We start from the raw sequence: 13043 nt of genomic DNA, 5'->3' as shown, positions 1-13043 counted from the left end.
GAGGCTTAGGAGAGACACATTCTGAACTTAAAAACAAATGCATTTGTTGGTTAACCAAATACAGGCCTCTTCCTTATTAAGATCAAAGCGATATTTTATTCACTCATAGGGTAAGCTGGCTGGGGTGGAGGCAAAAGGACATACCTGGAGATTGTGTTGTGATCAACTTTAGGGATACCCAGGCTGTCCAACACATCTTAGATTGTGGTTACTCCAGGGAGACTGAGAGTATCCTCTCCTCGCCCCTGGGATACTTCTATCTACCCAGGCAAATGCCGCATAATGAGGGAAATATGGTCAAGGGCTGGGGGCGAACGACCAGAGTGGTGCCAGGCCAAAAATAGGCTGGGAATAGCCAACACCAATTATGTATAACTTGATCCCTCTAATAAATGGTCCAGTGATAAATACGAGGCTAGATTGGGATACATGCATCAGGATGGCCTCTCACACAAGGTTGGACACTGGAAGAAAAAAAAACGTTTTGAAGAAGATCAGTGTGGGTAGCGTCTTAGATCATACACCCACCCTACTTAGTAACCTAAACTGGGCGAATGATTGTAGTCATAAGGGAGGGGTAGGGCCAAAGATACACACCAAGCTCAACTAGAGGAAAGCCTCACCCCCCAGGCCCCTTTAGCTAACTCAGTAGAACCATCAAGCACTCGGATCTTATCCTGGAACATAGCAGGTCTCAACTCGAAACTGGATTTCCCAGATTGGGGGGTATTCATAGACCAACATGAGTTATGCTTGTTCAAGGAAACATGGTCGAGGTCAGTCACATTTAGAGTGGGCAACATGTCGTACTGTATTCCAGCAGTTTAGGTGGCTAGGGGGAGACCCTCGGGGGGGGTCTGTGCACATGGGTAGGAGTGCACTTAGGATGCAATGCTAAACAGTTTGAGACCCCATCCCCTGACATTCTGTGCGTCCTTCTCTCCTTTCCTAACTCTATGAGGATTGCAATAATTAATGTCTACTCACGACCAGTAAGTTATGGGCAATACTCTCACACGCTTGATTGCCTAATCTCATTTCTCCCCACTATACCAGAGAACTGCAGGGTCATTGTAGGAGGGGATTTCAATTGTCAATTTGAGCCCCTGAATAACCTATCTACTAGTATTACAAGTGAGGAGGACTCGGTATGGTCAATTCTAGAACCTAATACTCAACCAATACGGGCAAGGACTCCTTTAGTCCTACAAATGAATGCAATTACACTTAGCCATTCACTAAGGGCCTGTAATGGTCGATTTCCATCCAATAGTCCCAGTAATTGCACTTTTAATAGACCTGGGCAGGCATCAATACTAGACTACACCTTGGTAGACGTTAGCCTCTGGTATAGTGTTATCGATTTTAAGGTTGTTCCCCGTCACGAGAGTGATCATAATACTTTGATCTTAGAAATATCACTTCTGTTTGCTGTAGACCACCCATGCACATCCCCAAACCCTAACCCAAGCCTAGTATTGGCTGAAGGAGGGAGGAGGGTACGCTGGGGAGAACTTGCTCAAAAACTGGATAAAGTGGCCTCTCTTTTTCAACAAATTGTCCCCTTTCTTGAAGCCGCGTTTCGAATATCAACAACTAGCAATAGTATAGCGTCCCAACTGACATTGGAAAAAAACCACCAGGATCTGTTTTCGGCATTAGCGCAATTTGTTTTTAACCACAACAGGCCCTGCCCGAATTTTAAACAAAGGCACCCATGGTACAACAAACATTGTAAGGTAGCCAAGCAAGCCCTTCTAACTTCTATCAGAACAAACGATAGGCCACGAATTAAGGAAGCCAGGAATCAATATAAAAAATTATAACTGGAGCAAAAACTAACTGGAAAAATGATAAATGGGAAGCAATAAAAACCGCACTGGATAACCATGACATGAAAGCCTTATGGAATTTAGTTAAGACAGGAAAGTCCGAAAGCCAATCGGTTATAGGTCCAAACCTAGGGGAAGCAGTTTGGAGATCTCATTTTAAATCTTTATATTCAAGGTCCGCAGTGGAAGAGGGCAGGGTAGAATCAGTTACCTTAGATGTGAACCTCCCAAATTTAGATGCTCCTCTTTGTACAATGAAGGAGATAACAGTGGCATTGGGCAATCTACTCCTAGCTAAAGCTCCGGGGCTGGATAAGATACATAGTGACCTATTTCGCTCTGAACCCACTGTTTTGGCACCCTACCTGTGGTCTTTATTTAATGCCATTTTACAAGGCATGGCTCTGCCCCCTACCTGGGCGGGAGCAGAAATTATCACCATCTATAAAAAGGGTTCACCACTTAACCCAGCAAATTATCGCCCCATAAGCCTCCTGGACGCTACCCAAAAAATCTTCGCTCCCGTACTTCTGGGGTGCTTGCAATCTTGGATAGAAGAGAACAACGTACTAACACCTTTACAAGCAGGATTTCGGGCCAAGATCTCCACCATTGACCAGATCTTCAGATTACAACTCATCCATTGGAAAACTGTGGTCCTAGAGGGTGACAGCCTCTATCTCACATTTGAGGATCTTAAATCCGCTTTTGACTTGGTGCAGCAAGATCAGCTGTGGGGCATACTTCTTGATTTGGGAGTACCAGAATATCTTTGCCACCAGCTGAAATGCCTACACCAAGACAACTACGCGAGAATTAGATATGGTAAAAATGGTGAACTTTCTGCCCCTTTCGCTGTAGAGAAAGGGATGCAACAGGGATGTGTCCTGGCCCCGACACTCTTCTCTCTTTTTAAAAAAAGTCTAAATGAAACTTTGTGAGATGGGAAAGACATTGATGCACCGAGGCTGCTGAATCGCAAAATTCCTGCTCTTATTTTTGCGGATGATACGTTACTACTCTCTAAATCATCCATGGGTATGCAGAGGGTCCTCGAGGTATTCAGCTCTTTCTGCAAAAAGAGGGGACTGGAGATCAACCTCCAAAAAACCAAGTACATGGCTTTTAACGCTAACACTGCAAATTGCCCACATCCCTAATTGGATGGAAGGGCCCTAGAAAGGGTGTCCATTTTTGATTATCTAGGGATCACACTTACTGAAAAAATGGACTGGGGGACACAAATAAAGAAAGCCAGTCTAAAATTGACTCAGTCCACGGGGGTCATCTTAAAAGTCTATAAAAGTTGCATGCACAAAGTGATAGGTCCCGTAGCAGAAATCTACAAAACACAGGCCAGCGGAGCATCACTGTACGGGGCATAATTATGGGGCCATTGTCCATCAACTTCCCTATCTATGCCAGAGAACCTATTCCTTAGGCAAATGCTGGGCTTCCCAACGAGTATCCCATTAACATCAGTCAGGGTGGATTTAAGGATTTGCCCTATAGCAGATGTAGTCTCCACTAGACCCCTTCTATACTGGCGACGCCTGTGGAGTACACCTGAACTAGCTAATTATAAAGAGGAGCTGAAGGATGTTATGAGCCTTCTAGGTGCAGAGAAACTCCCTTGGCTAGCTTATAGCAGGAATTCTTGCCAGGCATTAGTGAGGGCAAATATGTGGACAACACCAGAAGAGACCGGTCCCACAATCTCCAGAAAGGCACTACTTGACTCCCATAGAGAACACAAACTGGCTTTACTATGGCAGGGGACTAAACAGAGCTGCTTGACCTCCAGGTTTCTGGATATCAAGCAGCAATACAGGTTAGAATCAGCACTTGATCACATCAAACCCTTTATGGCAAAGAAACCTTTTTTTCAATTCAGACACGGGGTGCTCCCGCTTTGAGCATTTACTAATAAATGGCAGGGAGCCCATAAACTTGACTGTCTGGGGTGTGACAGAATTGAGGAAACTGAATTTCATGTCCTTTTCTTTTGCCCCGCCTAGGGAAAGCCAAGGTCTCGGTGGCTGTTGCAACTGTGCAGAAACATGGGGATTATACACTATGGAGAGGTTCATAGGCTTTTTAGGCATGAAAACAATACTTTTATTGTGTTCACCATTTCTCCGCTCCTACACTCAATGTGGTGCATTCGTAGAGCTAAACCCTTTTAGTAAACTTTTAGTTCCTAGCAACCTTTACATATGCTGCTATGCCATGTTTGCACATATTAATTGTATGATCATTTCTACTGTAATTACCCCCTCTCTAGTTTTTTTTAATTGTATAATGCTATTCGTTTTAACGTGGATTTTTTAACACTGCTACATATATCAATCATATAAAGTCAAAAACTTTGTAACAACCGACAGGTGTTTCACTTACCATTGAATTGGTTATCTGTTTAAACATGTGTTACTCTATCCCCTCCTGCACCCAAGGTAGAATCTACAAGCTCTGTTGTACATTGCACCGTACCCAATCATAGTACCACGAGTTGTCATGAGGGAGCGTACTCAAGAATGTACTAGAAAACTTTGCACAATTTAGAAATGTACTATTTTTTAATATAGAACTAATGTACATAGTTTTTATGATGATATATTCTAATGTCTTCTCTTTTTATTCAAATTGCATTGTATTGTCTATTTTATGTGCCTTTATGGCCTGTATGGTCGAAATAAAGCTTTTTTGACTGACTGAATATGAACAATTTGTTAATCATTACATGTTTTAGTTATAATCAATTTTAGATATTGCTGTATGTAATTTTATGATATACATTTTAATAATGTTAAGTAATTAATTACATACTTAATAATTTATTGATTTGTTTTATTATTTATGTTGTTTTGACAGTGTTGTAGGAATAGTAGGGGAATTGGGTAGGAAGAATACTTTTATAGTTGTTATTTTTTTGTGTTCATTTGCAAATGATTAGTTTTTTTGCCTTACATTTCAAGTATTTACTTTATCTTTTTAAAGCATAACTTAATTAAAACATGTTTTATAACATTTTGGTGCCGATTCCGATCCTGTAAAACCCGGGTACAAATGGTCGCACGGAGTGTTTTCTCCGTACGACTCGTACCCGGGAATTCCACCGTACAAACCAGCAAGTACGATTCGTACAGAAATACCATTTCCATACAAATCGTAAAAAACACCGTACGGCTAAAAAATACATACAATTCTGATCCTGGACAGCGCGTACGCGACGTCCGCACGGAGTCAGGCAGCGATTTACGGACCAGCAAGTACGATTCGTACACACAGTACTCCGCACAGCTATATTTTTACGGGAGCCAAAAAGTGCCGGAAAAGCTAAGTATGCCGCCATGCACGAGGAAAATGGGCCCCGCTACGTGACGTACATGCCATCACCCACATCGTACGTTTCATCATGTATGGTGCGTACCCCAACATTGCATATGTACGGACCGTACCCCCCACCCCCGTATGTACGGACCGTACCCCCCACTCCCCACGTATGTCCGCACCGTACCCCAGGCGTACCCCAATCCTTGCGTATGTACGGTCCGGGGTACGGTGCGTACATACGCGGGTGGGGGGTATGCCTGGGGTACGGTGCGGACATACGCGGGTGGGGGGTACACCTGGGGTACGGTGCGGACATACACGGGTAAGGGTACACCTGGGGTACGGTGCGGACATAGGCAGGTGGGGGGTACGCCTGGGGTACGGTGCCTACATACACGGGTGGGGGGTACGCCTGGGGTACGGTGCGGACGTACGCGGGAGGGGTGGGAGGCTGGGGGGCCGTACGACTCGTACCCCAGGCACAGGTGTACTCGGGGTAGGGCTCATACAAAGTTCGCTCCGTACGGAGCCTTTTCCATGCGCTTGTGTGTTCGGACGCGCGGTACGGATCGTACTTGCGCGCTCGGACTTCAGTTTTACGATTTGTATATAAAACTGTCCGGGGACGTCTCGTAGACTTTTCCCCAGGCGATTCGTATGTATTTTTCATGTACGAATCGTACTTCGCCGTTTGTACGGGACTTGTACGATTCATACGTAAAAAAATACGGATACGAGTCGTACGGGAAAAAAATATCCAGGATCGGAATCGACCCCTAAGTGTTAAAATATTGTTATGTCAAAATATTGTTAATGTAGTATATTGTAATGTATATACAGTTTGTTTGTAGTATAATAATATTAAGTTAGTGTAATAAAATATTAATTTGTATATTTTTTAGGAGCGGGATGTTGGGTTTATAGGGGATAAGGGTGGGGAGTGTTTTAAAATAATTGATTTGAATGTATAAAAAATTTGAAATCAAAACTTATAATTCAGATTATATAATTTCACATTTAGAATAATATTTTTTAGGAGCGGGATGTTGGGTTTGTAGGGGAGAAGGGTGGGGAGTGTTTTAAAATAATGTATTTAAAAATGTTCAAAATTTAAACTTATATTTTAGAAATTATATTTTTTCAAATAAAAAAAAAAAATGTAGTAGTGGGATTTTGTGTTTATAGGGATAAGGGTGGAGAGTGTTTAAAATAATGTATTTAACATTTTAAGAAATTAGGAAGTTTAAATTACAATTTGGAAAAAATATTGCAATTAATTGTAATAAATATAGCACTAATTTATTATGGGTATTGTGAAACAATTAAAATTTAATGTATATTGTAGTTAGTTAGATAACATTAATTTTAATAGGAAAAGAAATATAGGTATATTTTAATTGTCTGCCAATCCTTTTTATTTTACTGTAAATATAGTTGGTATAGTAAATTCATAAAGTTTACTGTTCAGAATTTACCATTCATTAATACTAACTGGAGTGGGAAAAGTAAATTAATTAAGTTTAGTGTCCAGCACCTACCCCCGATTAATACAACTGGAGTAGGAATAGAACATGAATTTACTTTAGTGTCCAGCACCTATCCCTAATTAATACTTACTGGAGTGGGAATAGTACATTTATTATGTATTGTGTCCAGCACCTTTGCCAATTAATACTAACTTGAGTGAGAATAGTTAATTAATTAAGATTAGTGTCCCCACCTACCCTGATCTAATCCTAACTGGAGTGAGAATAGTTAATTAATTAAGTTTAGTGTCCAGCACCTACCATGATTTAATATTAACTGTAGTAGGATTAGTAAATTAATTTACTTTAGTGTTTAGCACCTACTCCAAGTTAATACTTACTGGAGTGGAAACAGTAAATTAATTAAGTTCAGTGTCCAGCACCTACCCTGAGTTAATACAAACTGGAGTAGGAATAGTAAATTAATTTACTTTAGTGTCCAGCACCTACCCCTAATTAATACTTACTGGAGTGGGAATGTTAAGTTAATTAAGTTTAGTGTCCAGCACCTACCCTTAATTAATACTAACTGGAGTGCGAATAGCAAATTAATTAAATTTAGTGTCCATCACCTACCTTTAATTAATACTAACTGAAGTACGAATGGTAAATTAATTTACTTTAGTGTCCAGCACCTACCCCTAATTAATACTTACTGGAGTGCGAATAGCAAATTAATTAAATTTAGTGTCCATCACCTACCTTTAATTATTACTAACTGAAGTACGAATGGTAAATTAATGTACTTTAGTGTCCAGCACCTACCCCTAATTAATACTTACTGGAGTGGGAATAGTAAATTAAATACGTTTAATGTCCAGCACCTACCCTTAGATAATACTAACTGGAGTAGGAATAGTAAATTAATTCACTTTAGTGTCTAGCACCTACCCCTAATTAATACTTACTGGAGTGGGAATAGTAAATGAATTAATTTTAGTGTCCAACACCTACCGCTAATTAATAATTACTGGAGTGGGAATAGTAAATTAATTAAGTTTAGTGTCCAGCATCTACCCTGAATTAATAATAACTGGAGTGGGAATAGTAAATTAATTACATTTAGGTGCCGATTCCGATCCGGCAAAATAAATTTGCGTACGACTCGTATCCGTATATTTTCACGTATGAATCGTACAAGTACCGTACAAACTGCGAAGTACGATTCGTACGTGAAAAATACATATGAATTGCGTCGGGAAAAGGGTACGAGAGGGAGCCAGAAATGTTTACGTCCGAATAGCGTCGGGAAAAGTGTACGATAGGGAGCCAGACATTTTTACGTGCAAATCGTAAAACAGAAGTCAGAGCGCGCAAGTACGATCCGTACCGCCTGTCCGAATACACAACCGCATGTAAAAGGCCCCGTATGGAGCGAACGCTGTAGCACACATGTACACGGGTAAACATGTGCCCGGATACGAGTCCTACAGCCCCCCCTCCCCTGCATATGTCAGCACCGTACCCCCGTATGTCAGCACCGTACCCCCCCTCCGCACCGTACCCCAGGACCGTACCCCAGCCCCGCACCTGTATGCGCCACACCCCAGGTGCGTACCCCAGCCCCATACATGTACGCGCCACACCCCAGGCCCGTCTCCCAGCCCCGTACCTGTATGCACCGTACCCCAGGCCCGTACCCCAGCCCCGCACCTGTACGCACTGTACCCCAACAACGCACCCGAGCCCCCCACTGTACGTGCCTCACCCCAGGCCCGTCTCCCAGCCCCGTACCTGTACGCACCGTACCCCAGGCCCGTACCCCAGCCCTGCACCTGTACGCACCATACCCCAACACCGTACCCCAGCTCCCACCTGTACACGCCGCACCCCAGGCCCGTACCTCAGCCCCGTACCTGTTCGCACCATACACCAACACCGTACCCCGGCCCCGCACCTGTAAGCACTGCACCTGTAGGCACTGTACCCCAACACCGTACCCCAGCCCCGTACCAGTATGCACCGTACCCCAACACCGTACTCCAGCCCCCCACATGTACGTGCCGCACCCCAGGCCCGTACCCCAGCCCCGCATCTGTATGCACCGTACCCCAGCCCCCCTCCTGTACACGCCGCACCCCAGGCCCGTACCCCAGCCCCGTACCTGTACGCACCGTACACCAACACCGTACCCCAGCACTGCACCTGTAGGCACTGTACCCCAACACCATACCCCAGCCCCGTACCTGTACGCACCGTACCCCAACACCGTACTCCAGCCCCCCACATGTACGTGCCGCACCCCAGGCCTGTACCCCAGCCCCGTACCTGTACGCACCGTACCCCAACACCGTAGCCCAGCCCCGCACCTGTACGTGCCATACCCCAACACCGTACCCCACCCCCCACCTGTACGCGCCACACCCCAGGCCCGTACCCCAGCCCCGTACCTGTACGCACCGTACCCCAGCACCCTCACCCAGCATCACATATGTACGGACCTTACCTACGCGAAAAAGACTCGTACAGAACCAGGACACTGTAAAACAGCACAAGGCAGGTCAATTCGACTCGCACAACACCACAACACACGTCTACATGACAAAATACATCTCAATGACTGACCTGGCACATCCAAACAGGCAAACAGAGGCCCTAAATCACAACCACCTCTTATAACACACCCACCAAAATTTCAAACACAGCCACACCCACAAATGGACCAATAAAAAGGGCCCACACACACAACCCATGAGCCTTTGCAACAGACCCACTGCTGACAGACCCCACAGACAAACAACTGCACCTTACTTACACCTTAACTACACCTTAACTTACACACCTTCACACAACCTCCTTCACAAACACCCCCTCTTCACATTCACACACACACCGCCACATTCACACCCACACACCCATAACCATCCACACCCATACCCCACACCATGCCCACAGACAAGAATCCAAAGTTCACAAGGGCGGAGCTGGACCTCCTTGTCAACGAAGTCATCAGAGTCGAGCCACAGCTGTTTGGAACATTGCTCAGACAGACCAGCATAGCCCAAAAAACTAGCCCGTGGCAGAGGATCGTCGATAAGGTGAATGCTGTTGCGCCCATCCGAAGGACCAGGCATGAATGCCAAGCCAGGTGGTATGATCTGCGCAGGGCAGTCAAGAGGAAAATGAACGAGGAATACGCCCAGAGTAATATCACTGGAGGTGGGCTGCCCCGCAGACCTGTACATTACCATCCCTGGGAGGAGAAGGTGATGGCCATGCTTCCGCCGGTGGGAGTACACGGAGTCGAAGGAGTCGCAGAGCCTGGTGAGTACACAAACAACTCACGCAACATGGGGGGAATGGCATCCACACCACAAATACACCAAATGCACGCAACTTCCCCCAAGCCCTCACCGCACACAACCACACTCAATAACCATGCTCATGCCACTAACGTCTCCATGCCCAATTCACAAATAAAGGCAATGCCATGTCCCAGGCCACACCAACCACAAAGCCAAGACTGGATGTCCGGGATGCTGGGAGGGTGGGGCTCACACAACAAATTGTGTAACTCAGAAGCAGACACCAATGCCCTCAGCCCATATGGCCTAGGTACATACCCATGCACCATGCCCAATGCACATGGACTGGCAAAGTACTGACAAGGTAGCTGACACTTGGCCCTGCTGTAGGCATCACAAGGCCCTCCTGTGACCACTGTACACTCAAACACCAACTCCACAAGCTCAGATATCTAGCACAGGAACTCACACTCACTGTCATGCCAGCATGCACCATGAGGGGACAGACACATCACCTGGGAGACCCAATGACAAATCAAACTACACCCAACAGCAGGCCCGGTCACACACCCCCGCTCACACAAGCACACACCCAGGCAACGGATTTACCCACACTCACAATGGACATGTGACACAACAAGACCGATCCATAGCCAAATAAGCATCCTAGCCAAAATTCTACTGTCAAACACTCAGGAGAACATATCAATATGTCCCCCGTAACATACCCATCCCCAAGTGTACATTGAGAGGAATGCTAGGCACATCCAGCTACCTGGAGGAACTGTGCCAACTAGAATATGTATGAAACATGGATGTGGCATGAAACAGCATTAACATTGTCTCTCTCTCACACACAGGGCAACGTCATCGACCTCCCCCCAACAATGGGGGGGAACAATCACAGTCCCAGGCTCAGCGTGAAGATGATCCCACCGGCAGCGACGACTCTCACTACTCCGTGGATGACCTCGACCAACCTGGCCCCTCTGGTGCCCAAGCTCCTGCAGCACCTGCGTCAGGTACATCTGTGCCAACCGCCACCCCCATTCCTGCCACATCCCAGGAGACACCCAGGAGCCCTGCTTTTACTGAACAACAGAGCCAGTCTAACCAGGAGGGACAAGGTTCTCCGGGCACCCAGGAGGAGGCAGACAACCCCGCAAATGCCATCCCTCAGGGGTCCCGTAGCCCTGATGTGCCCACAACAGCAGGCCAGGCTCGTGTGGGCAGGGGTGGTGGGAGTGGAGGCAGGCGGAGGCGAGAACGTGACCAGCCAGCTGAGGGAACCGGTATGTCACACATACACCACATCCTGGACACATACTGGCGTGACACCAGGGGCATCAGCCAGGTAGTGTCGAGCCTCACAGAGATGAAGGGGACCCTCGACGAGATGAAGAACCTGCAGGCCGAGCAACATGCCAGTCAACAACAACACCAAGGACGGATGGAGGCAAGACTGGCTGGGCTCCTGGCAGTGCAAACGGACATGAGCCATTCACTCCATCGGATCGCCGACAACATGGGCAACCCTCCCTGTGCCACCAGGCAAAGACCACCACCAGCCACAGGGAGGGAGGAGGAGGAGGATTCATCCGACGGAGCATCACAGACATTGTCAAGGCCTGCATCTGAGGGTCCCCCCAGGAAGGTGGGTCGTCCACGGAAAAGACCGCAGGCCATCCACATCTCCCAGGTCACCTGGCCTGGCACCTGGCCCTCTGGCGCAACAGCAGCACCTCATCCAATGACATTCTCTGCCACATGGACTTGCTGGTCGCAGTCTGATCAATGATGACCAACACTGTGGTCTGGACTCTGATGACTTCCAAAGCAAAGGATACCATCTCCCCCTGTGAACTTTGGATTCTATGCACCTTGTAGGACATCCTAGTTCATCTACCAAAAGACTTACCCCACCATAAATAAAAACTTTATTTTGTCATGAGATGTTGCTGTCATTTTGCATTAGTCCACAACATATGTGTGTGTAAATGTCAAACTATGCCTGAGTGTTGAACTAACTCCACCCATCCATACCCTGGGATCTGAGTCTGGTACAGGACACACATGGGTCACAATGTATCATTCAATGCAGACATGGAGCACAATACTCACCTGTGATGGCCTCAAACTGCTGAGGGGGTGCTTGCAATACTGTGCAGACAGACCTATTTGTAAGAGTGTCATTAAGGCGTAGAGGTCATGCCTCATTAGGAGGTTCCCGGGGAGGGAGTCCCTGGTATGTGTTCCCAGGTGGGAGAACTATGTCCTGCATGCTGGAGTACAGTGGATCTGAAGAATGGTGGCCAGGTCAAGGCTGGATGCACGGAGATGGCACTACGGGGTCTCGGATGACAGTGGTACAAGGTTGGTTTTGGGTCGGGGTAGTGGCCTGCCTCCTGAGTGTGGGTGGGGAGTCTGAAGATCATCCTGCAGCACACAGTGATCCATTGCAGCGATCTCTGCTGGATGGTGATGTGGCTGGGGCACGGGATGGTGCAGCTGAGGTGTGCAGATGCAGCCTGGATGTGGACAAGTTTCCCGGGAGTTAGGATGTGGCTGCTCCGTAGAGGGCAGGGCAGTATTTGACACGGATGTTGTGGTGGACCTGGGAGATGCTCCGTCTTTCTTTGGAGTGGATCCTTGGTGAGGGTGAGGAGCACCTGGCTGTCAATGGCATAAGAGTTGATGATGAGGTTGTGTGCGCATGTGATGGTGGAGAGGGGGGTCCTGGATACATTGTAGATTGACACGCTGAGAGATGATACCTGTGCCATGTGCCTGACGACAACACCATACTACATGCAGAAGCCTTGAGTCCCACTCCCATGGCCTTGCTGGGGTACAGAGCCAGTGGGGAGTAGGAGGGACATGACCTGGTTGGTTTGACAGGGCCTGGAAGGTGTGACAGTGCTGTGTAGGCAGTCAGAGTTGCACACTCATCATGCAAAGGTGTTGTGTGTGCGCTTATTGTATGCCTGAGAGCAGGCGGGAGATTTGTGGATGGACATTGCTTGGAGGGTGTCTGCAACATCACACTGTAGTGTGATGTGGGTCATGCAAGGACCTGAGGGTCGTGCAATGTGCACGTTGCATGTGCA

Source organism: Triturus cristatus, chromosome 5_2 (genome assembly GCF_964204655.1).
Source record: "Triturus cristatus chromosome 5_2, aTriCri1.1, whole genome shotgun sequence".
Lineage (NCBI taxonomy): Eukaryota > Metazoa > Chordata > Amphibia > Caudata > Salamandridae > Triturus > Triturus cristatus.
This window is presented reverse-complemented; position numbering follows the sequence as displayed.